Source organism: Canis lupus, chromosome 4 (assembly GCF_003254725.2).
Source record: "Canis lupus dingo isolate Sandy chromosome 4, ASM325472v2, whole genome shotgun sequence".
Taxonomy (NCBI): domain Eukaryota; kingdom Metazoa; phylum Chordata; class Mammalia; order Carnivora; family Canidae; genus Canis; species Canis lupus.
In genome coordinates this window covers 87,898,351-87,923,149 of record NC_064246.1, presented here as the reverse complement: position 1 = coordinate 87,923,149, position 24,799 = coordinate 87,898,351, and the positions used below count along the sequence as shown (strand labels likewise).

Genomic DNA, 24,799 nt, shown 5'->3' with positions numbered 1-24,799 from the left:
GGAGGTGGGGAGCTTCAAGGGAGGTGACTCATGGGGAGCGGAACATGGTACCCCGCACACTCAGTGCTGTTACCTATCATCCCTGCACCTCTTTATTGTTAAAGTCACCCACACCAGCAGTTTTCCTAGCAAACCATTTTATCAGATGGCTGTTTGCCCAGTCACTGCCCGAATCACTAAGCACTAGAAAGGCCTCCCTGTCACAAAGATTTCTCTTTTCCTCCTCCTCATCAAATTATGACATGCTCTGAAAACCTCACCAGTACGCCTCATCGTTTTGAAGACAGCACAGTGGGAATCTCTGACATTTTGAGCAGCCTTGCTGGAGTTGAGTCACTGATCCCAGGGGGAATGACAGTCACCAGACTCGGCTCAAAGAGACAAAAATCCGGAACTAGGGGCAGAGAAGTGACACGGCCCACTTTCCAAAACCTGTGAGTCATGCATGGACGAGACGCTGCGGAGCTTCCCGAGAGATGTGAAGATACCTGTTTGGAAGAGGAGATGATGCAGAACTAAACGGGCTTGTTTTAAGGCTTCAGGCCTATCAGTCCCTTGGGCTTGGGCAGCCCAGGAGTAGCCGGTGTCCCTCTGCACAGGGTGGTCTGCTACGGGGACAGCTGGCACGCGCTGGACATCTTGCTAGGTCACGGCCTTGTGTCTGAGGCTGGGCTCTTGCACTTATGTGACTCTCGTTTTCCTCAGCTCTCGGGCAAGAGTATCACTTGCCTCGCAAGATTATCCGACAGACTGAAAATGATTTATGTTGAAATGCCGAGCACAGTGTCAAACCCTGAGTAGGTGCTTGATAAATAGTCGGTGTACCGAGTGCTATGAACCATAATCAAGATTTAAAATCAACCTGTGGTTGGATCCAACAAGCAGGGTTCATTGTTCTTCAGTTCCGGTTTTTAAATATTCCTTTGCCTTTATGCATTTTCTTCTCCCACGTAGAACTTGGTTTTGATGATCTGAGTAAAAACGATTTTATTCCCAATGCGAGTCATCCATGTGGGATATATTCCTGATCGTGTATCTAAATAGTAAGTTTTAAATATCTGACTAATGCATAGGCCGCGCTTCAGGTGCCACCTAGGGTCCAGGAATGATGCGCGTATGCAGAACATTCAAATGAGGTGACTGGAGAGAATTTACTAGAGAACGCTTTACAAAGTTGAGGGAGGGTTAAAGGGACCCTGCAAAAGTTGCACAGTACTCTGGGCTAGTTTCAGGGCCTGTTGGGGCAAAGGCAAGCTGGCTCCTGGGGTACTTGCCAGGCCTGCAAGGGAGCGATAGTCGTGTCTGAAGGCAAAAGCTGTGTTTGGCAGAGGAACGGCTGACGGGGGAGGATGGCAGGTAGTGCCGTGACCTCTCCCTCTCTGGCCTCCTCTGTTCTGCGGGGCTGCCTTTGGTTGTTTCCAACCAGGAGCCAGAGAGCGACGTAGCCTTGTTCTGTAGAAGCGACCATTAGGTGTGTAGCTCCTGGCTGTGGGGCAGGATACAGAAGGTCCCAAAGTGGATCTGCTGCAGCAAATGCAGAGCGTGACTCCAGAGAGTATCCCATGAAAATATCCTGTTAGTACCTACTGTGCAAGAACAACAGGTAATTTGGGTTAACGGTTAAAGAGAATCATTTTGTCATCTGGAGCTTTATTAAGAGCTGACAATGGCGATGACAGTAAATGGCGGGAAGATGTTATACGCACATCAAGGCCGGAGGAACAACAGAAATGGCTTAGCTGTCAAGCGTTTTGTGTTCAAGCGTACTATCCTTGACCCCATGACTCAGTGATGCTTCTCGAGCACCGTCTGGTTGAGAGGAGGCAGGGATTAGGGCATCTTCACTCTGCTTGTCTCTTTCCGTTTGACTTGGCATGCATTCGTGACGCACTGAATCTTCACTAAAGCTGAAGAAAAAAAGCATTCCTTGCTCAACGCCCCACGTGAAATAACAGGAGTTCAATGTTTGACTTTCAGACATCCAAGTCTGGAATGTTTTCCAGAATGCACTATGGACGTAAGTGGGACACAGTGCTATCCTACTTGTCCAGAGGATGGGCTGTAATGAGGAGACACGGACCTTGCGAGGTGCCCACTGGCACGTGGAATGGGTTGGCTGCGTCAGACGGGAGCAATGTTTTGATGTCTTGAGGACCCTCCGTACCGTCACCATAGTGGCTGCACCAGTTACATCCCATCCACATCCTTGCCAACAGCTGTTATCTCCGGTCTTCTCACCAACAGCCATCCTCACAGGTGTGAGGTGGTGTTCCGTTGTGGTTTGGATTTGCACTTCCCCACTAATTAGTGATGAACTGAGCTCCTTTTCATGTATCTGTTGGCCACTTGTAAGTTTTCTTTGGGAAAATGTCTAGTCAGGACCTGGGCCCATTTTTAATTGAGTTATTTGGGTTTTTTGCTAGTGAGCTGTACAAGTTCCTTGTATATTTTGGATATTAGCCCCGTATCAGATATGTGTTTTGCAATGTTTTCTCCCATTCCATACGATGCCTTCTCATTTTGTGATGGTTTCCTTTGCTACACAGAAGCTTTTTAGTTCGATGTAGTCCCACTTGTTTATTTTTTCCTTTATTGTCTTTGCTTTTGGTGTCAAATCCAATGAATCATTGCCAGGATCAATGTCAAGGAGTTGATTAGTGTGAGTGGTGTCAGTAGGGGTCCAGTTTCATTTTCCTGCCTGTGGCTGTGCAGTTTTCCCAGCACCGTTTGCTGGGGAGACTGTCTTTTCCGCACTGAGTGTTCTTAGCACCCTAGTCAAATATTAATTGACCATAAATGCAGGCATTTCCTTCTGGGTGCTCTGTTCCCTTCTGTCGGTCTGTACGTCTGTTTTTATGCCGCTGCCATGACACTTTGATGACTGCAGCTTTGTGGTATGGTCTGAAATCAGGAAATGTGATTCCTCCAGTTTTGTTCTCGTCTCTCGAGTTTGCTTTGGTTCTTGGAGGTCTTTGGTAGTTCCATACAAACTTTAGGATTGTTTTTTCTATTTCTCTGAAAAGCGGAAGCGATAAGGAGGTCCCCGCTTCCTAAAAGTTTTTTATTCACACAAATGAATAAATCAGTAAGTTTCTGACGCTATTGTGTTCCAGTGTATTTGCAATTTAGCAAGGAGGGAGGGATAAGCGTTCTCTTTTAATCTGGGGTGTAGACAAATGTTGCCTCTATTAGCCATAAAGCAGAATTGGGTATACAAAGCCCACTTTTACTCCAGAACGCCTTTCCACTCATTTGTGACAGTTCATAGAAGGTTTTTTTTTAACACTCAGACTTTTTCCGGAATATCTCAAGTGCTCTTAATTGCTTAATTCAACTGCAGTGACATCTCCTGGCTGAGACGTGAAATAACTGCTAGATATCTTCAGAGGTGAGGGCAAATCGTGAAGATATGAAAGAAAGCAGCAAAAGATGTTTGCCACGTGCTTTGTTTTGAGGCCATCAGCATTTTATAAGTCCTTGTTATTACTGCGTGTTCAGAAGAGTGGACGAGCAGAACGGATATGTCCCTTTGCTAAAGGCGGATAAATAAAGCAAAAAAGCAAAAGGAGTCTTGAAATTGGCAAGGCCTGGTGGGAAATATCACGAGCGAGACCTTTAGGAACGGAGTAAAGAGGGTTTTTGCTCAGAGTCCCGGGCCTTCCCTGTCTCTTACTGGGAGCCGATGACTGGTTTCGCGGACACTAGGCCTATTTCTTTCCTCTCAACCACTTTGGGAAAGGAGGCTCTCGGCTGATCACACAATTGTATGCCGTCGTGGGCTTCGGAACAACCAGGCTATTGTTTGCAGCCTCCTCAGGGTGTGAGGCGGGAGGGGAGCGGGTGAAAACTCACACAAAAGGTCCTTCCTCCGTAGAGACAGTTTGGCTCCCGTTGGGGCCGAGGGGGCAAGCAGGTCGCGTTTCCTGTGGGAAATCGGCGACAACTTTTTTTAGCTTCATTTGTTAGCGTGATGGCTCATCGCGAGTTGTTCACGGGACGTGACAGACGTTTGGAGGACTCGGCGGACAGGTGAGAGGAGGGCCGCCGCCTCTGCGGCTCCTCCCGCGGCCTGCCGGCCTGTGTGTCTGTCCTGCTCCTCGTCCAGAGGCGTCCAGAGGCGCGCTCCGGGGCCGGGGGTCAGCTCCGACAGCAGGGACCGGAGGGACCAGAGGCCTCCGAGGGGAGATCGGGGCGGGGGGGGGGACACACAAGCGCTTCCCTCTTCTAACTTGGCTGACATATTTCTAACAACGTCACTGTTCGCAGGCCAGAGGGACGCGGGCGAAAGATGCCTTCGTGTGTCACGCCGGGACTGGCGGGTGGCCGTCGGAAGCCGCAGCAGCGGGATGACGCGGCCCGCAGCCTTAGGCCTCGGGGGGCTCAGGACAAGAGAGGTCCGCGAGCCAGACGGTGCTGTTCTCACCCAGGCACCGTTTCTGTGATGAATGCTTCAAAATCCATGTCCTTTGAGCATTGCTAATGTGAAGAAACCGGGCTTTCTTGGGGACCAAGTCACACTCATTTATCTGCGAACAGAAGCGTGGTCACTAAGATCATCTCAAGGTTTCGCCTCATGCGTGTTTTTTAAGAGGCAAATACACTTAATTCCATTGTTCTTTATTTTGGGGGCTAAGTGGGCAAGTGGGAGAAAATACGGCTTTTGCTTGTAAGGTAGAAGTAAGCACACATTTTTTTTTTAAGATTTTATTTATTTATTCATGAGAGACACAGAGAGAGAGAGGCAGAGACACAGGCAGAAGGAGAAGCAGGCTCCATGCAGGGAGCCCGATGCAGGACTCGATCCCGGGACCCCGGGGTCATGCCCTGGGCCAAAGGCAGGCGCTAAACTGTTGAGCCCCGGGGGCCCCCAAACACACATCTTCCTGACAGTTTCGTGTATTCGGAGATCCAAATGGACACGACCATCCCACTGATCTCAGAGGCGTGCTCACCAGCTCTCTGCCATCAATATGACAGGTGAGCAGAAAAGGAAGCCACAGCTTGAACCTGGAGTAACATCCAGCCCAAAGACGCTGTGTTTTCATGATAATCTATGATTTTATATAATCTATACTTTTCAGTTCACGACCTTACAGTGTGTTTCCCCCGACCGCCCACCCAGTGGCGTGTCTTCTAGCTAAAGCAGGCCCACGACGTCAGGCCGCTGTACGGGGTCACTGTACCCACTAGGATGTTCTGGCGCTATCTGTTGTCCCCGTCACGGGTGGCAGTTTGAAGGAATTGTTAAACTACGAGTGAATCTTGAGGTGAAGGGGGTTCTCCGGCAACCCTGAAAATCTCTGGGTGGTTTTCTGGTCCAGAAGCCAAGAGCGTCTTGCTCCGTTAAGGGAAGAGGAGGTGGGGACAAGATAGGCCCCGCGGGAGTCGTGACGGTGGAGAGGGCACGTTGTGTAACAGCCAACGGGGGACACGCTAGGGAAGCGGTGGGTCTCAGCGCAGGGCCGGCGACCCTGACCCGGTGACCGTGACCCGGCGACCCTGCCCGCTCCTGTGGTGGATGCGGGTTCACAGGCACGCGGCCGCCCCGTGGGCTGTGGGGACAGCTGTCCTGTCGCTGCGGGCTGAGGACCGGGCCGTGTCGGTGGCTGGGAGCCTGACGGCCGAGTCCCCCCCAGGGCGCTGGTCGGGCCTGCCTCGCTGTGTTGTGCGGGGTCTGCACGGTGGCCCGGGTGTGGACGCGGCCTTCCAGGAGGGAGGCACCGGCACTGGGGACTGACCCACGAGCCCGGCCCGCCCCGGAGCCCACGGGGAGCACAGTGCACTCGGCAGGGGACCCGAAGGCGACTCAGATGCCGTCTGACCGTTCCACGGGCGGCCCCGGGGTGCCGCTTCCTCCTGTGAGTGTGGCCACCGAGCCGGGCCTGGGGTCGCGCGGGCTTCCAGGCCAGTGGGCTCGCGTGTGAGGTCACGGCACGGGCGTGCTCGGCCTGGGCCAGGACCACGCTGCGTCCTCGTGAGCCCCGGGCCCGATGTGGGCCCCTGCCTGGGGCTGCAGCCTGCTCCCGGGCACAGCGGCTGATGGGTGACAGCGCTCGGCCACGGGGCTCGGACCGGGCGGTGGCACGTAGGCCGGGGCTGGGGACACGTCCTGCCCAGGGCGCAGCCTTCCAGCCTTGGCCTCAGGTGGTGCGGGAGCTCAGAGCTGTCCGACAGACCCTCCTAGCGCCCTGCTGGTTCGCGCCCCGTCGGGCACGCCTGTGCCCCTAGCAAGGTGGCCTCGCGCCCCCGAGAGAGGTGCCGCGGCCCCAAACCTGAAGGCCCCTCGTTCGCAGGACGTCCTGGCCTTGGATCCGCCTGCACCCTCCGCGGCGACCAACGGGCATCTTTCCACTTGATTTTCCAGATAATTGCTGAGGTTCCTCCCCGTTTCTCCATTAACACAGGCCAGACGAGAGAGAGACAGAGACAGAGAGAGAGAGAGAGAGGAAAGAAACCTAAAAGCACCGAGGAAGCCCGAGACGGGGAGCAGAGCCACAGGCTGTGCTCGAGCCCCAGCTGCCCGTGGGTCCCTAAGGCCTGGGGACCAGGACGTGAGCCCCAGGGCCTGCTTCAGCGCTTTCTGCTTCTCTTTCTTCCAGTTTCCCTCTTCCTCTGGACCAACAGTTTCTTCCACTTACGGATCTTACGGTTTCTCCACCTGGGAAGAACTTCCTTCAGCACTGATGAATCCGCTTTTTAATGAGCAACCATCGTTTTTGGGAAAAAAAGGGGGGGGAATAGGAATTTATATGTATCTGCGTGCGCAGCTGGAAGTCTTCAGGACTCTCAGAACAGGCGGCAGGGCGGTGCCGGCGCGGATACCATGCAGCCAGGGGGGACGTGCGACAGGCCCTCCGCCGTGGAGCTTGGTTTTCTTGCACTTACAGGACGTGCGAGTTTGCAACCTGTCAAAAAGATCAAGTTAATTTTTTAAATCAAAAATATTTTTTAAATCAAAAGAAGCCACAATGCAGAGGACAGCGGGAGTTGGACCCAAGTGCCTCCCGTCGGCCCCGAGCGCCTGCATGGCCAGGTCCAGCCGACCCCGCCTTGGAGTGAGCGCGTGGACTCGGCGGCGGAGCCTCCACTACACCTTGGCCTCCGGCTCGCGTGGCCGGCCGCGGGCCCTGAGCTCCACGGAGGGTCCACGTGCCGACAGCCGAGCCCGGGCCGCAGCGTGGGGCCAGCCTGTTGCACACAGCCACACGTCGTCCTCCTTACTGCTGACCCTGGAGCAGTGGCACATGCGGGGCCCGGGGATCTGGGTACCAGGCCAGGGCCTCCGAGCAGCCGCCGGAGAGGGAGCACAGCCTGGCCGGCCGCTCCACAGGGTGTGTGCCCGTGTCTGGCCCCACCCGATCCTGCACCGGGTCTCGGAGGCTCCTCCGAGCACCCTCCCGCGCACCCCCGCGGGGGCGGCTCCTGGTGCCCCACGTGTCTGGAGCACGGTGTTCAGGGCAGTGAGCCGCCCGGGAGGGTAGTTGGCGGGTCGTGGGAAAGCCGAGCAGCATCAAGCGACGCATGGTAGTTCCTTATGGACGTCGTGGTCAGCGCTTGGTCACCGTCATAAGGTTCTCTGGGCTCATTTAGTTTTGTTTAATTACTGACCACTGCGCGTCAGTCCTGGTGAGAGCTGCTTCCCAGGCCAGTAGGGAAACGAAGATTTGGGGAAGGGTTTTGCCCGTCATTGAGGAAGAAACATTTTATTTTATTTTATTTTATTTTATTTTATTTTATTTTATTTTATTTTATTTTATTTATTTTATTTTATTTTATTTTATTTTATTTTATTTATTTTTTTATTTTATTTTATTTTATTTTTTTATTTTATTTTATTTTAATGTTATTTATTTATTCATGGAGACACAGAGAGAGAGACAGAGACCCAGGCAGAGGGAGAAGCAGGATCCCTGCGGGGACCCGATGCGGGACTCGATCCCGGGACCCCGGGGTCACGTCCTGGGTCAAAGGCGGCGCCAAACCGCTGAGCCACTCGGGTGCCTCCAACAAACATTTTAATAACCCCTTATTCATTTTTATACCTTCATTGCAATAGGGGGTTGAACACACAATACGACAGAGTATGTTGGCCGGGCGGGAGGCGCTGTCACACTGCAGGTTAAGAGAAAGGGAAAAAGCCGAAATCGACCGGGGCTGCTACACTAAGTTAGAAAGCTTCTGCCCGGGAAAAGAAACAATCGACAAAACTTAAAGGCAACCTACTGAACAGGACAAAATATTTGCAGATGACGTAATCCCAAAATACATAAAGGACTCACACAATTCAATCTGATTTTAAGATGGGCAAAAGACGCTGGATAGTTTTCCAGAAAAACCGACATAGAAACGGCCAACAGGTACATGAAAGAGCGCTCAGCGTCACTCGTCATCAGGGTGCGAATCAGAACCACGTGTGTCGCCTCACACCTGCTGGAGCGACTGTCGCCAAAGTGACAAGACGTGGGTGTGCTGAGGGTCTGAGGGTGTGGGCGCGGGCCCGTGGCGCCCTTAGCGGGAGCACAAGCGGGCTGGGCTGCCCCTGGGAGAGCAGCGCGGGCGGCGGGAGAAGCCGAATGGAGCGGCCGAGAGAGCCGTCCCGCCCTGGGCTTGTATCCGGGAGGGAAAGGCAGGCCCCAGAGGCCTGCCCCCTCGCCTCGCCGTGGCTACGACAGCGGCCCCGCGGCCTCAGGGGCTCTCCCCGCCAGGAAAGAGGTGCAGGTGCCCATGGCTCCCCTGCGGCCCCCGGGCAGGGCTGAGCGGGACTGCGGGAGGGAGGGCGTCTCCCGTGGCCCGCGGGGAGCAGAGGACAAAAAGCCAATTCCTGCCACGGAGAGGCCGACGGGGCTCACAGGCTCAGGGGTCCCGGAAGGAGCAAGGGCCCATGACAGCAGAGCGGGGTGGGGGGACCTGAGGCCGCCTGAGCCCCCACCCCGCAGGTGCGCGGCCCGATGCCCTCCCGCAGCCTCACGGCAGACTCAGGAGGCAGGTGCTTGGCCCTCGTCCTGCACACCGGGCGGGGACAGCTCAGCGAGGAGCGGGTGCCGGCGTCGGCGGCCCCCTGTACCCGGAGGGGCCGCGCCCCGGGGTCGCCTGGGGCCTGGCCTGCGGCGGGCCGGCCTCCTCAGAGGGGCACCTGCTGCCCACTGTTCTCAGGATGTATCAGCCGCGGTTCTCCCGAGAAGCGGAACCCACGGGACTCTGTTATAGACACCCGTGACCGAAACAGGGGTGCGTGTGCATGCGTGTGAGAGGGGGGACAAGAGAGACTTATTTTAAGGCATCGGCCTGTGGCGCTGCGGGGTTGGCAAGTCTGAACCCATAGGCCAGGCCAGCAGGCTGCTAATTCAGGTCAGACTTGACGCTCCAGACGTTCTTTTCTGAGAAATCTGTATTTGCTCATTTTGGCCTTCACCTGTTTGGGTGAGGCCCACCTGTGTCACCGTATCTGACAATACCTGAGTGCTGTATTGTGGCCAGGTGGGCATCTAAAACCAGCCGTCATAAGGGATTTGAGCCGTTCCCAGCTCCTAGCAGAAAGGAGATAGCAGGTTAGAGGCTGAGGCCATAGGGCAGCTCTACGTAAAAGGACTGGCGAGCAAGCTTCTAGCGGAAAGCTACGTGCGTCTGGTGTATGATAAACAGCATCATGGGCCGCGATGAGGTTCTAATTTTGGTAGGAAAGTACAAGACCTGAAATTGCTGCTGGAGCGAGTCTTCTTCTGTGTAGGTTTTTCTTTATCAATGGGATAGAATCCTCCACCTTGGGACCCAGGGAAGTAGGCAAGCCCGAGTTTTTAAATATTCTTAGGCGCTGGAAATCCTCATTGAGGGAGGGGTCGGGGTTGTGTGGCTCAAGGCGGGAGAGGGATGTCTCCTGTTTTGGGCTGTCTTCTCTGAAAATGCCCCTTATTGTATCCACTTAACTACGGAGATCTGAGGCCCGACGGTCAACATGCTCGCCGCTGTCCATGTTTCTGCAGGGGGTTAGTCTGCCAGCACGACTGCGGACACTTTACTGCATTTGATCAGCTCAGAGAGTGGCCACCTCCCTTCCATCCATGAAAGCCCCAGGTGTTGGGGACTTGAAGCTTGCGAGGCGTCGCCTGATAGAGCGATCTTCCCCCAAGCAGGATAAAGGAGGCTGTCGGGAGGACAGAAGGCTTCCCCGGCTCCCACCTTTCCCTCGTACCCGCACCCGACTCATCGACACGTCCAGTTGGCTCTGCCTCCGGAACCCACCTTGGGCCTCAGTACTTCTCACCATCTCCTCGGCGACGTCATCTAACCCCCTCCCTCTACCCTGACCCCAAACAGTCCCTTTTCCACCCAGCAGCAAGAGTGAGGACTTAGAGCATAGCCAGATCAAGTCAAGTTTCTGCTTAAAATGGACCCATTCAGGCAAAATCCATGCTCCTCCGCATGGCCCAGGGCGTCCGTGTGGTCTCATCTGCCACTTACGTCCGACTTTCACCCCACTCACTGCCTTGCAGCCATTCCCGCTCTCTCGCTTGGTCGTGCTGAGTGTGGCCTGAGCCCAGGACATTTGCACTGGCTGCTCCTCCTCCCCTGAGGTGCAGCTGGCTCTCACCCTGTGGTCTCAGCCTAAGTGTCTCCTGGAGAAGCCCTCCAGCCAAACTAGCACCGCTCTCAGCACCGCCAGGCTGTTCTCCGAACTCTCCCATGTGTTTGTTTGTTTTTTTTTCTTTGCACCTACCTATGCCTGAAATCATACTTTTTAAAATGTGTTGATGGACTTCAGGTCTATATGTCCCTCCTCGGGAGAAAGTGAGATCCTTAACGATACGGACATCGACCAGTACCTGCCGGGTCCCCAGAGCCTCGCTGTGCGCGTCACCGCAGTGGACCCGATGGCCACCTGTGGACGGCTTGGTTCCTGCCAGTGTTCTGCTCGGACTTTGAAAATCAGCCACTTAAAAATTTTATGACCAGCATTTTATCCCTGAATATTCCACAAGTAGACCCTTGATCCCCTGTGCGTAGGTCCCTGTCTCGGTAACAGTAGGTTTGAGTTACAGAAAACCGACTGTGCTATTTCCCGTAATCACTGTGTCCTCTCCTTGAATACAGCACTGTCTCCTCCTTGCAGTTAATAATAATAATAATAATGATAATAAGTAAAGCTGTAGCAAGTGAGTGGTTGAGGGCACCTGAGTAGGTGTGCAGGGGGCCACACAAAGGGGGATGACCGTGTTTGAGGCGTGGGACTAGGACATGCCATAGCAGCCTCAATAGTGTTTGTTAACATCACATTGATTTTTTTTTTTTTTTTTGCAGTTTCTCTTCACTGCATTCTTATTTTACTGTTCCACATTTAAAGTAAAATGTTAAAAATTAACTATTGCATTGGTTTGCTACGCGACCTTAACAAAGTACCACAGACTAGGGGACGCCTTAAAAAAACAACCAAAAAAATGGTTTTTCTCACAGTCCTGGAGGCTGGACGTCCAAGAAGAGCAAGGCGTCGGCAGGGTAGGTTTCTCCTGAGGCCCCTCGCCTTGGCTTGGAGAAGGCCAGCCTCTCCTGGGTCCTCACATCACCGTCCCTGTGCATCTCTGCCCCAATTTTCTCTTCTTCTAAGCACCCCAGTCGTCCTGTAGTGGGGCCCATCCTTGGGCCTCATTTTAATAAATCACCTCTTTAAAGACCCTATCTGCAAATACAGGCATATATTCTGAGTCACTGGGGGTTAGAAATTCAGCATGTGAATTCTGGGGGAGCCCACCTAACCCCTCAGGACTGGCATAGAGCAGCATGTTGTCCTGGCTCCCGCAGTGAAGAGGGCCGATGTCTCTTTTAGATCCTAAAATTCCTCTCTTCCCAAATAGAAATCCACACTCTTGGAAATTTGGTAACTGCAAATACTCCACACTCTGAAGTTCTCATAAGTTATCATGTCGTATATAGTAGTATATTCTAGTAAGATGTGACTTTTAAATTTTTTATGGATTTTCAGTGTTTTATGGATTTAACTTAGGGTCTGTTTAAGGGCCACGTCTTCACTGTGGATTCATATAATGATACCTAACTACAAAGTTCTTTGAGAAACTGTATCGCCGTAGCCATTGAGAGATTTTAGAACGCAGGGCCGCAAAGGCCCTATTCAGCCTCTAAGGTCACTGGGATGTCGGCGATAATCAATTTCAGGAGAAAAATAATCCATTCAGGAGATTAGTCATAGGATTTTTAAACAGAAAGCTAAGATATTTGTGGTAATGTGAAGTATTTGGTGGGATTTACTTAAAATCATTCGGCTTCTGTGGATATAAAATAGATTTTTTCACTTTATTTTGAATTGGATAATTGTTTTGGGTATTGAAGTAGATGAAAAACACCCTCCCTTTTTCAGGCTACGAGTGGAGCAAGAAAAGTGAGGCTTGATTCTTGTCCTACGGCTCTTTGTTTGTTTCTCAAGTTGATCTGCTTTTAAAATAAAAACCTCATAATCACAGAATCAAATTTACAAGCAATAAAGTCCTTCCCGATCGTCTGATCCAATTCCAGAATCTCGAGGTAGAGTAAACGAGACCCAAGGAAAGCCAGATGACGTCACTTACAGACCGAACCACTGAACAGAAATATTTAAAACTTAAAAATAAGCCTGTTTAATTCGTTCCAATGATTCTTGAGTTTGCTTGTTTATGGGCCACATAATCAGATGTCTGCCACCTGTGTGCTTGTCGCTTTTTTAGTCAAAGCAGAAAAATCGCCTCCACCAGCACTCACACCTGGCATGTGGGTTTGTGGATGATTCAGCTCACGGTTACCTTCCATGTATCTGCTTAAATGAGCTTGGACAAACTTTCACAAACAGTGTGAAAAATCAGGGAGCTTCCCAGTGGCTGGCAGGCACTGGACGACTGGAGGAGAGAAGCGACATCAGGACAGCGACACGGTGTGTCCCACCCTGGGGCTCACTTGGGCCCGTGGGTGCTGTGATGGCGAGGCGGTCGGGACGTCACATATAAAAGAGGGCCTTTCCCACCGGGTTTGGTACACGGTCCCCCTGTTCTTCACCAGCGTTAACCCCCAGAGGCTGGGGGGCCCCCGGGCACGTGCCCTCGGGGCGCCGTCCCTCCCCAAGTCTGGGCCATGGCTGCACTTCTGAACAGGAAGGCCTCGCTGCCTGTGACCAGGAGAAGCAAACGCCGCTCGTTCTGACCAGGTGGCCTCCGCCCCGTCAGCCAGGGGAGGTGGGCGCCGCTCCTAGACCCCCGCGTGCTGGCGGCAGGACCATGCTCCTGGGCGCCTCAGGGAGCTGGGGTGCTCCCGGCCCAGTCCCTGCTGCTCAATGGGCGGTGGTCCCCGCAGCCCCGACTCTGCGGCCGGGTCACAACCGTTTTTTGTTTTTTTTTTTTAAGATTTTATTTGTTCCTTCATGAGAGACACAGAGAGAGGCAGAGACCCAGGCAGAGGGAGAAGCAGGCTCCACGCAGGGAGCCTGATGCAGGACTCGATCCCGGGACCCTGGGGTCACACGCTGGGCCGAAGGTGGCGCTCACCCGCTGGCCCCCCGGGCTGCCCCTGAATCAGAGTCCTAGTCATTTACTCTCCTTAAAATTAGTTTCCTCAAAAAAACAAAAACGAAGCCCCAGAGCCCAAACCAAAACCAGGAGGCTCCTAAGAGAATGGACTCGATAGAGCTGTTGGGCGGATGAAGTCTGACGAGGGCAAAGATTTCAGCAAAGGGCCTGACAGAGTAAACACTCAGTGACCGTTAGCCATTAATACTATTATCACTAGAGTCTCGACTGATCTCATCATTAAAATGATCATTTATGCACATTAATGTATCATACTCCTAGAAAACTCTCGTCATTTTAAAGAAAAATAATAGCTTTATCTATTCTGATAGAAGATCAATAGCCAAACAACAAGTGAAAAGAGGCCAAGATTATTTGATTAAACTGTGAACGGAGCTGAGGCATCCAACTGAAAAGGAAGTGAAAAGGATGAGAAAAGGCAACTTAAAAATAACTTTTATTTTGCATAAATGAAGAAATGTCAACATGCCCATTTTGAAACACAGTATCTGATTGTTATGGTATTTTATCAGCCAAAGCTGCCAATCCTGACTCCCTTTCCTAGTGTCGTAAATGACTTTTATCATTCAGATACGCAACATATATATGTGATTCTGGGTTCCCAGAATTTCTTTGAATGCGCACAATATTTTGTTGGATAGTTTTGGAAATAGCACTCTATAGTCTGTTTCGGTATAATACATATATTTTCTTGTGTAAACGTATCTTGGTACTGAAATCAGACAATAATGACCCACTGCTTTCATTTTATGTAAAAAATGGTAAAGTGAAATATTTTAAATTGAAGTGCATATCCTGTTGCCTAATGTTTCTAGATCTCAGAACAAATAGTATTAAGAAACTGAATAAACACGTACCATCGAATAATAATCATCAGTGAGCCTTATTCAATATTAAAAGGCGTATTGCATGGGATACAGATGTGAACATGTCAGTGTTTACCATGATTGCAGACTCTATTTGCATCATTATCTAAAATGCCCTGCATTTGTTCAGTGAAAGCTGAAATATTGTTATAGCCCAGCTGCCACCATATTTTTCATTTATATGACTTAGCAAAACTGAAGTGAAATAATAAATTTCAATAAATTTATTTTAAACAATAAATAATAAATTGTACCAATATTTGTTCATCTCTTCCTCGCCCCTCACTCGAAAACCCAAGCGGCAGACCTATCTCGTTTATTCCGTATTCTCATCATGTAGCACAGTTCTTGGTACACAGTTGGCATTTAACAAATAAATGATCAAACAAAATGTAGATATGGAAACATGACATTTGCATTTTTATGTTTCCGCTTTTCTTAACAACAACAAAAGAAATCCCCAAAACAAACAAAAATGACCCTTTGGCGAAATTAAAAGAAATTGCAGAAGTATGTCCAAACTTAGAGCTCACGGGGCGCCTGGGTGGCTCAGTTGGTTGAGCGGTGGCTTTGGTTCAGGTCAGGATCCCGGGGTCCCGGGATGGAGCCCCACATCGGGCTCCCTGCTCAGAGGGGAGTCTGCTTCTCCCTCTCCCTCTCCCCCTTCCCCCAGCTCATTCTCTCTCTCTCTCTCAAACAAAATCTTGAAAAAATAAAAAAATAAATTCACAGCTCACAGTCGTACAAGAGGTTCCATACTAGTAGTAGTAGTAGCTGCTCACAGGGTGGGATGCAAACATGAAATAGGACGTGGGCCTTTACTGCTGCTATACACCGTAACTATAGGAACGTTTTTGCCGTAAGATAGTGTTTTGTTCCAATAAATCTTTAAGATGTGTGTGTTAGTTTGCTCCGGCTGCTATGGCAAAATACCAGAGACTCAGTAGTTTTAAACAATACAAACGTATTTCCTGGGATCCCTGGGTGGCTCAGCGGTTTGGCGCCTGCCTTTAGCCCAGGGTGTGATCCTGGAGTCCCGGGATCAAGTCCCGCGTCAGGCTCCCAGCATGGAGCCTGCTTCTCCCTCTGCCTGTGTCTCTGCCTCTCTCTCTCTCTCTCTCGTGAATAAATAAATAAAATCTTAAAAAAAAAAAAAAAGAAAGAAAGAAAGAAAGAAAGAAAGAAAAGAAAGAAAGAAAGAAAGAAAGAAAGAAAGAAAGAAAGAAAGAAAGAAAGAAAGAAAGAAAGAAAGAAAGAGAGAAAGAAAGAAAGAAACGTATCTCCTCATAGTTCTGGGGTTGAGAGTCTGTCCGACCTCCGGGTGTGAGCAGGGCTGTGGTTCCTTCTCAGGCCCCTTTCCTTGGCGTGCAGATGGCCACCTTCTCCTTGTGTCTTCACTGGTCTTCCCTCTGTGTGTATCCTCAACTCTTCTTATAAGGACACCACGTATATCGGGTTAGAGGCATCCCTAGAAACTCACTGAAGACCTTACCTTCAAATATAGTCACCGTGTGAGGCTTAGGACTTCCAATATCTGGATTTGGGGGCGGGGAGGGCACAATCCAGCCAGTTAGCAGTGTGGTCGTGAAAATCTTCCATTGCCAGAGGGGTCTGAGAAATGCCTGGGGAGACCACATTTAGTGGATCCCTTTTATCTGCTATCGTACACTAGGAATCTCCCAGAGGAGTCTGGCTTTACCAAACAAACACAAAAATGAAAAAAGCAGCCCCCACCCCCATCCTAATGACATACACCTTTGACACTCCAGGTCTTCCCATGGAACCTGACAGATCGCAGTGGTGGCCCAGCGCCGTGTTGGGTCCTACCCCTGAGTAGTGCTGTTGGAGAGGGCTACTGGTCTAACCCCAGCAGCCCCACTGGTGAGTCCAGTTCCGAGTGACCCATTGTTTCCAACCCTGTGCCACCTCCGAAATACACTCGTAATTTGACCCAGGACTTTCCTCGATGCATTTAAGAAGTCTTTACTAAATTATGACTTTCCCTGTTTTGTACTCTCTACCAACCAGGTGGTACCAATCTTTCCACCTACTGCCTCCCTCGAGGTTGGAGATACCGTTGGACTCCTTCTCTCCCGTGACTGGCACTCGAGAACACTTTTTGCATCTGATTTTCTTAGTGTTTGAATGAAATGAAGAAGCGATGCAAGGAGATGCCTCTTGAAGGGAAAGAAACTTAAGTGTTCAACTTTAAATAGAGCCTCAGTGCAGAATGGCTGTCCAACCTCCATGGAAACAGAATTCTTTATGGACTCATTATACAGGCAGACTCGCTAAGCTCTTTAGGACATTAGTGCCTTTGATAATGATGTTAGCAACTTTCCCTGGAATATTGCATATTTACAGTGGGTCCTTAGCGGAGTAGGGGCCTCGTGGATTAATCCCTATTTAATGAGAAATATTTGAAGGTGATGAGAGTCATATGCTGCTGATGGGGAAACTCTGCCTTGATAGATTATTTTTGGAACATTAAATTCTACTCAATCAAGACACTTGACTATTTAGGACAGGACAATTTTGTGAAAGATGGAAATAAAATACAGGATTTATACTCAATTATTTTCATCACCTATAAAATGTCCTGTATTTGCTTTAAGGGTTTTAAGTTTTCACACTTTCTTGCTTTCATCAAACCTCGGTAGCCAGCACTAAATCAAGTGGCTAGATACTGAGTCTTGGCTGAAGGGTGTTTTCAGTAAGGTGACAGCCAATGGCTGCGATTGAGAAAATGTAATTTATTTTAGATTAATTTGTAATATATGTTTCATTTCAAACTGTCTGGAAAGGGCTATGAAAAGATGTTTATACGTGAAAAGCGCTGTTGGATTCTCACCACCGTGATATAAATTTTCCACATCTACCTCAAGACTTAGGTATAAAGCACAATTAGAATGTTTTTAGGTACTCAGAAATGTTTGGATGTTCAAAAATGCTGTACTAAGATCATTATGATCATTTCCTTACCCCTGATCCTATCACTCGGACTGAAAACACTCAGAAATTAACCGGTGGAAATATGTCACCGAAATGCCTCGTTTCCCTTTTAACTCATCTACCACTGGGTGCTGTCCTTAGGTATACAAATAAAAAGGGTTTAATTACTTAGATTTGTGTTGGTTTTGTTTGGTTTTGTTTTTCTGTGAATCTGAGAAAGCCAGGAGTGTGTGGAGTGAACGGACACGGTAAACTCTATCGGCAGAAGGATCTCTTCCTTTTGGAGATGGGGGGGCCCTTCTCATGCTGCGACTGTCCTTTGGCGTTTGTGCACCCGTACAGGTCATGCCTTTTCAAATTCGGTGAACACACAGCTAATCTGAAAGCCGAATCCTGCCGTAAACCCTGCGGTGGAGCAGCACGGTCTCCTCCGACTACTGGGTGTGGCGGTAACTGGCCGCGAGTGAAGCCTGCACTTGCTGCCCCACCATACTTTCTTCGTGGGTGAAATGAGGAGTTGCTGCCCACCCCGTGCTGCCTTAATCTTCGTCGTGGGCTGGGATTGGCACCCACACCAAGTTAAAAAATACATGGATCTAGTCCACGCTGTTGTGGCCCAGACGCGTTTGATGCGTTTTAGATGCCGCTCTTAAACTCACAGTTGACCTAAATATCCTGCATCGCAGCCACTTAAGTTTTTTTATTACGAAGGCCACAAAGCTGCTCATCTATTCAGAAATTCCTGTTGAGAGATTTGTCTGTTTTGTTTTTTCATGCAGGATAACCTTGTTGATGGTTTTTCGTTGGAAAATGAAGTGTAATTCCATAACGAGTTGACCTTTGTCAAAAATCAAAGTCGAAAAGAACGAACTCCTCCTAATTTCTGGGTAGATTGGTTTTGTTTAGATCCGTGAGAGGTTTGCGGGTGTGAGGTAATGAGAAGTTGGCTGGACTTGGAGCCCAAAGCCCCGAGATCAGGTCCCAGATTCTGCTGTAGGCTTTGGGCGAGTCACCCGGTCTGCCCACACCTGTTTTCTCACCTGTTAAAAGGGCATAACACCCTCACGACAAGTCAAAAAGTGGCGGGGGAGTGCATGAGGCTCTGTCTCCGACGGGCGTTGGCATCAGGGGCGGCAGACAGATTCTCTTTTAAAAGACAAATGATGTGGGATCCCTGGGTGGCTCAGCGGTTTAGCACCGCCTTCAGCCCAGGGCGTCACCCTGGGGTCCCGGGATCGAGTCCCGTGTTGGGCTTCCCGCATGGAGCCTGCTTCTCCCTCTGCCTGTGTCTCTGCCTCTCTCTCTCTGTGTGTCACTCATGAATAAATACATAAAATCTTTAAAAAAAAAAAAAAGACAAATGATGTGATAGAGACTTCCCTTCCTAAATATATGACTTTCGCTAACTTAAAAAAAAAAAAAAAAGATATTTTCATTTCCGTCGGGATCCCAATCCCTAGCCAGCTAGTAAAGTTTTGGACAGGGCGAGTTTAGCATTAGCGTGGAAGAGTGAGGATTTAAACAGGTGATAAAATTTAGAGACTAGATAACAGGAGACTCATCTTGTAATAACGGCAAAGGGCCTGCTGCTCCGTGATCCGGCTTCAAGCGTTTGTGATCCCACACGATACTGAACCAACCAGCACTCGGCAGGCAGAGGCGGTGATAAGTCGGAGCTCCGGCAGGCATTCACCCGTCGTCTCCAGCACTACACACACGGGCGCGCTTACAGACACACGCTTGTATACACGTGTACACGTAGACGTATACATGCATGAATGTAATGCTACTGCCAGAAACTGATATAGTGAATAGTGTTTAGGATTTATGGGGAGAGGAAACCTGACGAAGCACTATCTGTACTAGGAGAGAGTCTCAGATCACATTCAAATGAGAACCTAAGAATCTGTAGACAAAAGATCTGCTGTGGCTTTTTTTTTTTTTCCTTTTTCTTTCAACTAATGAAAAAAGAAAGATCAGTTTAAGTTTACTTAAATGTTACTTAAAAGTTTTTCAGGAAACAGTAATTCAAGTTTGTTATGAATCATGACTCCTAAGGTAGCTAAATTAACCTTTTCTTTAAAAATAATAGGATAAAATAATAGGATAAAATAGTAATAAGATAATAATAGGATACAAAAGTAGATTTTACAGGGATCCCTGGGTGGCGCAGCAGTTTGGTGCCTGCCTTTGGCCCAGGGCGCGATCCTGGAGACCCGGGATCAAGTCCCACATCGGGCTCCCGGTGCATGGAGCCTGCTTCTCCCTCTGCCTGGGTCTCTGCCTCTCTCTCTCTCTGTGTGACTATCATAAATAAATTTTAAAAAATTAAAAAAAAAAGGGGATCCCTGGGTGGCGCAGCGGTTTGGCGCCTGCCTTTGGCCCAGGGCGCGATCCTGGAGACCCGGGATCGAATCCCACATCGGGCTCCCGGTGCATGGAGCCTGCTTCTCCCTCTGCCTGTGTCTCTGCCTCTCTCTCTCTCTCTGTGTGACTATCATAAATAAATAAAAATTTATTTAAAAAAAAGTAGATTTTACAGAACTTTACATTTGAAATGATACAGAAAAAACAGTAACTACATTATTTTCTTTATGTTTTCTTTATTCATTAGTTTTCTATGTGGAAGTGTCAAGTTAATACTGGTCATTAAATAAGCACGTTAGTGATAATTATGACAGTAAAATTTGGATAAGACTGAAGTCTTTATATCGAGGTGATTTTGATGCTCCATCACTTCTTGTAGCTTATGTTATTTAAAATTATAAAAATGGGATGCCCAAGGGGCTCAGTGGTGGAGCGTCTGCCCTCCACCCAGGGCGTGACCCCGGAGTCCTGGGATCGAGTCTTGCATCGGGCTCCCCGCAGGGAGCCTGCTTCTCCCTCTGCCTGGGTCTCTGCCTCTCTCTGGGTCTCTTATGAACAAATAGATAAAATCTTTTTTAAAAAATTATAAAATGGAAACCGTGAAGAACATTTTAGCCACGTGTCTACCTGTGCATCTGGAGTTCGCTCCTCTCCTAACGAATGTGTGGTGATTTCCAAGGTGAAGAGCAGTTAACCAGCGGCCTCCTAAACATTAAATTCTAGGGAGCTCACCTCTGAACAAAGACCGAAATTATTTTGCATTTTCTCAAAGCCTGTATGGTCCACGCCCATATCAGGAACACTGATTTATTTTACCTTCCTGAAAGGTAAAGGTTCATAGAAAGCCAATTAACTAAGGAAAGGAGATGATGTACGCAAGGGGTGGGCAGACATTCTCCACAAAGGGCCAGGTCATCAACCCCCGTGGCATCGCGGGCCCCAGAATCCGCATCGCAGGAGCTCAGCCCCGCGTAGCCGAGTGAAGGCCGCCAGGGACGACGCGTCAGGAGCTGGTGGGCCTAGATCCGGGCTGCAGACGCCGGTTGCTCACCGGGGCCCTCGGCGGTAGGACGATAATCTGGATTTCTAGTTGCGTTGTTGCAGCTCTCAGGCTCGGGGCCCACAAAGTCCTGCAGCTGCATGAAGGCTGGGAAAATGCAATCAGTCATCGGGATCCCTCCAGCAGAGGCCAAACATCTGGATGTTCGGACATCTAAAGTCTAAAAGCCACCTATTACGTTATCATTATGATTATTACTAAGCTTTTTGTGTACTTCCTTCCAAGAGTGATCTCAACATGTTTGAAAAGCTGCACACAAAGTGAAATTGTGCCTTTTTTTCTCTTCACTTTGAATCTGGTCTTTCAAAACAAGGGTCCATGGAGGGAAAACAATGTCTCTAGTAGGAGATACTGCACGTTAATACTGGAAGCTGTCTTGAAGCCATCACAGCCGCAGCCCCAACGGCGCTGGGCTAGCTCGGGGTCAAGCAGTTGGCGCAGGAAGGATGTCCTTGGCTGGGAGCTGTCGCCAGCCCCAGGCTCGCACCCTGGCAGCCTCCACCCTCAGACGCCCCCGCCGAACCCCAGCGAGCTCTGATGCCCGGAAGCGAACCTTCCAGAAGGACGGACGATGCGCCGCGATGCCGTCCTGGCTCGTGGCGGCTGACGACCCGCCGTGGTGGAGACAGGGAGCTGCGTCCCGACGTCGCCAGCTGCCCGTGTGCTTTCCCCCCCTTTCCATTTAAACAGCAGTGGAGGCGAAGCTGGCCCCGCGCTGGATTCTAGAGTGAAAATAACTCCGCTCCGCTTCTGGAGAACCTCGTGAAGACAAGTGCCACGGTTGTTCTGTATTCCTTCCAGAACACGACGTCTTCGTTTGCCTGTTTGTGGAGTGACCGCAGCCTGGGTCGGGGGCCCCGCGACCATTGCCCTGCCGCCCAGGCCACGTTGTCCCCCGTGCGGGTCCCCGGTTGGCACCTGCTCCGCGCCTTCCCTGGCTGCTCTCCCGCGGTCGTGCCCGGGCCGGGCCTGCCCTGGGCCGTCCCCACCCTCCCTTCCCCTCACGGGCCGTCATTACACCCCGTCCTGGATCCCATGCCTCTCCCTCTGGCTTCATTTGAACTTACCTTCTTCCTTGTATTAATCACAAAAACGTAAGCCTCCCTCACCTCCAATTCTCTCCCTCACCCTCCTTCTCCCTTCTCTCCCTTTTCCTTCCTCTAGTTCAAGTGCTGTTTTCTCTCCTCCTTCCCTCTGGGGTCGAGCTCCATACAAAGGACCCGTCCTGAGACCTGGGCCCTGCTAGTCCCCGGCAAGTCTGTGGGTTTCACTCAATTACGATTTTCCCATTTCCTGTCCACTGAATTCTCTCTTCTTGGTCTTAGGCTTTTATTTTTGAGGATTTGATTGCACTGTCGCGTCCAGTGGTGGCTCCTGATTTTTGCCCGTCAGGAAGGATAACTGGTCAGGAAGGAACACCTGGCCCCAGAAAGGCCAGTGAAGAGAGATCGAATCCCAGGACCTGGATGGGGTCCTTAGGCCTACGGTCTCAAGCTGGGTTGCAGCTTTGTGTTATCTAAGTAGATCTTAGAAAATACTGATGCTGCACCACCAACCCTGCCTCAGCACTCCTGACCTGGTGGATCTGTAGTAGTAAATGCTATGAGACGCAAGCTACTGGGCTAGCGGAGCGTGTTTGCTAGTGGCGGGGATACTTGTTATTCGACTTTGCTTTCCCGTCCACTGAATAGGGCCTGACACATGGCATGATGCCCTTGGTAAGTGACTTCTTGATTAGTCAGCCTCACTGTGAGTTGATTTCCAAAGGTAAGAAATCCTTGGTAATTTCATGAATTAAAATCATAATATTATTTTACCAACTAGACATATCTTTCCCTCAATGAATATTTGAGATTATGAGCATCAGTCTTTCCTGTTGTGAGGATTTTTTTTTTTTTTTTTTTTATAGTGGTCCTTGAACCACATCTCCTAGAATTCGGAAGGGAAAGCTATCTCAGGTTGCCATAAAAGGGCAGCTCTCAAGAAAGCATTATGCGGGCAGGAGCACATTCATTGTAGAGTCAGATGAGCCCCGTCACCAACTCTGTCACCTGCTCCGGTGGGATGTTGGGTGATTTACTTCACCTCCCAGAATACGTGAAGTCAATCCCTCAGCAGGGGTGAACGCACTTTCTAATGGTCGCCATTCTATCCCTGCTCTCATGCGGTGCTCACAGCCCTGTGAGGAAAGCGCCACCGCCACCACCACCCCTGTAGTGCACACTGAGAAATGGAGGCTTGAAGACTCCCTAAACTTTACAGGATCAAAGACATTCCGCAGCCTTCACTCACAACCACCAAAAAGGTCAGGGCTGACTTTCCTGCGGTTCCAGGGCATAAGCTGGAAGTGTCTGGGAAGGCCTTACCCGTCTAGCACCTGGATGAGCTAGTCTCTACTTTCTCAGTTATGAGGAACTGCAGAGCACCAGTCGGCTTGGACACGAAGACATGGCATTTTAGATGAAGCTCCTTTAGCTGCCTCAGTAAAAATCATCTATGGGGTCTGAGGTGGGCCAGCCTTACCCCAAATGATGCCCCTCAGGAAGCATGCTAGGATAGAAGGTGTAGACACAGGGAATGAGAGTGATAGGGCTGCTTTCTGAGGAGCCAACGTGATTGGCCTTTCCTCCCTAGGAAGTCCTACAAGCCTTGGCTTATGAAGCCTGGATATTTCTCCGTTCCACGTTTTAGTGGGTGCTTCCAAATAACATCAGTGTTCCAAATAACACCCACGCCCAGTGTGGAGCCTAATGTGGGGCTTGAACTCATGAGACCTGAGCTGATAGCAAAGAATCAGACACTCGACCAACCGAGCCACCCAAGCGCCCCTCACTCTCTTTTCTATTGTAATTATATAGTAATATTGGACAACAGTTAACTACTGCTCAGTAGGTACCACGTACTGTTCTAAACACTGGAGATATGTATTAGCTCAGGTATTTCTCACCACAATGCTATTTGTCTTATTTTTGCAGTTGAAGAATGACCCCCACTAAGATGGAATAGTGGTTCTCAGATGCTAGTGCACATCAGGACTCATCTAACAGGCTCATTCAAACAGATGGCTGGGCCAGAGTTTCTGGGATGGGGTCTGAGAACGTGCAATTCAGGCAAGTTCCCTGGGGTCGCTGTTGCTGATGCTGATGCTGCCCTTCCAGGGACCACTTGAGAGCCAGAGATGGGGTAAGATACCCAGGGCCACATAAGTGGTAGAGGCTGGATTCCACACCAGGCCTCTACCCCAAGAGCCTTGGAGTTACCGGGGTACTAATAACTAGAGGGGAGTGATATGCCCTCACATGAGGAAGTCCACTGCCCTATAAGCCGCTCCTCTGTTTTCCTGCATATAAGTGTGCCTGCTTAAGTACTTGTGCACGTGTGCACATGAATACACTGTGGACATGAAAACCGGGCTCTCACCGAGGCCCACTGTGCATCAGTAGAGTGACCATTAGCGAACTCGTGAATCATTCTTGTACTTACTTGAACAACTGTAATCATTACTTGGTTTTAATGACGGATCACAGTCCTTATAGCCTGTTGTTGGGAAATAATGGGCTTGTGTTTCCAAAGCATTTGTAACCTCATACTTATTTTTTAGAAGTAAATCAGACTCTACGCAGTTTGACACAATGACAGGTGTAATTAATACAGCACAGTTATACACAGTCTTTGTCATCAACTCCAACCTCTCGCCAGATTCTTAAGTCTCCGAGGTCTGCGAATGAAGTGCAGGCAGCCATTGCCTGGAAACTTCTCATCATCTGACTCGCTTTGTGGGCGGACACCCTAGTTTTGGAGCTCTTTTCCACAGTCCCCCCAATGCTGCCCTCCCATGAGCTCCAGCATCCTAGACCCGTGCCCTCAGGTGACACACAGGCTCGAGTGTACAGAGTGGCCACCCCAAGGACTGTGGTCTCCAAGCCACAGCAGCCCTCAGCCTCCAGGAATTCTCCGTGCACCTGCCTCCCCCGCACCTGCCGTGGGTGTGC

The 24,799-nt window shown here is 50.0% G+C and overlaps 1 protein-coding gene and 1 long non-coding RNA gene across 4 annotated transcripts in view; both read left to right on the top strand.

The window, feature by feature from the left end:
- FBXL7 (F-box and leucine rich repeat protein 7) overlaps positions 1-24,799 on the top strand; it is a 352,858-nt gene that overhangs the window by 234,508 nt on the left and 93,551 nt on the right. The gene's annotated exons all lie outside the window — the stretch shown is intronic.
- LOC112652789 (uncharacterized) lies at positions 15,614-17,551 on the top strand. Its single transcript, XR_003131721.3, has 2 exons — positions 15,614-16,309; positions 16,457-17,551. It is a non-coding gene; the product is annotated as an uncharacterized LOC112652789 (long non-coding RNA).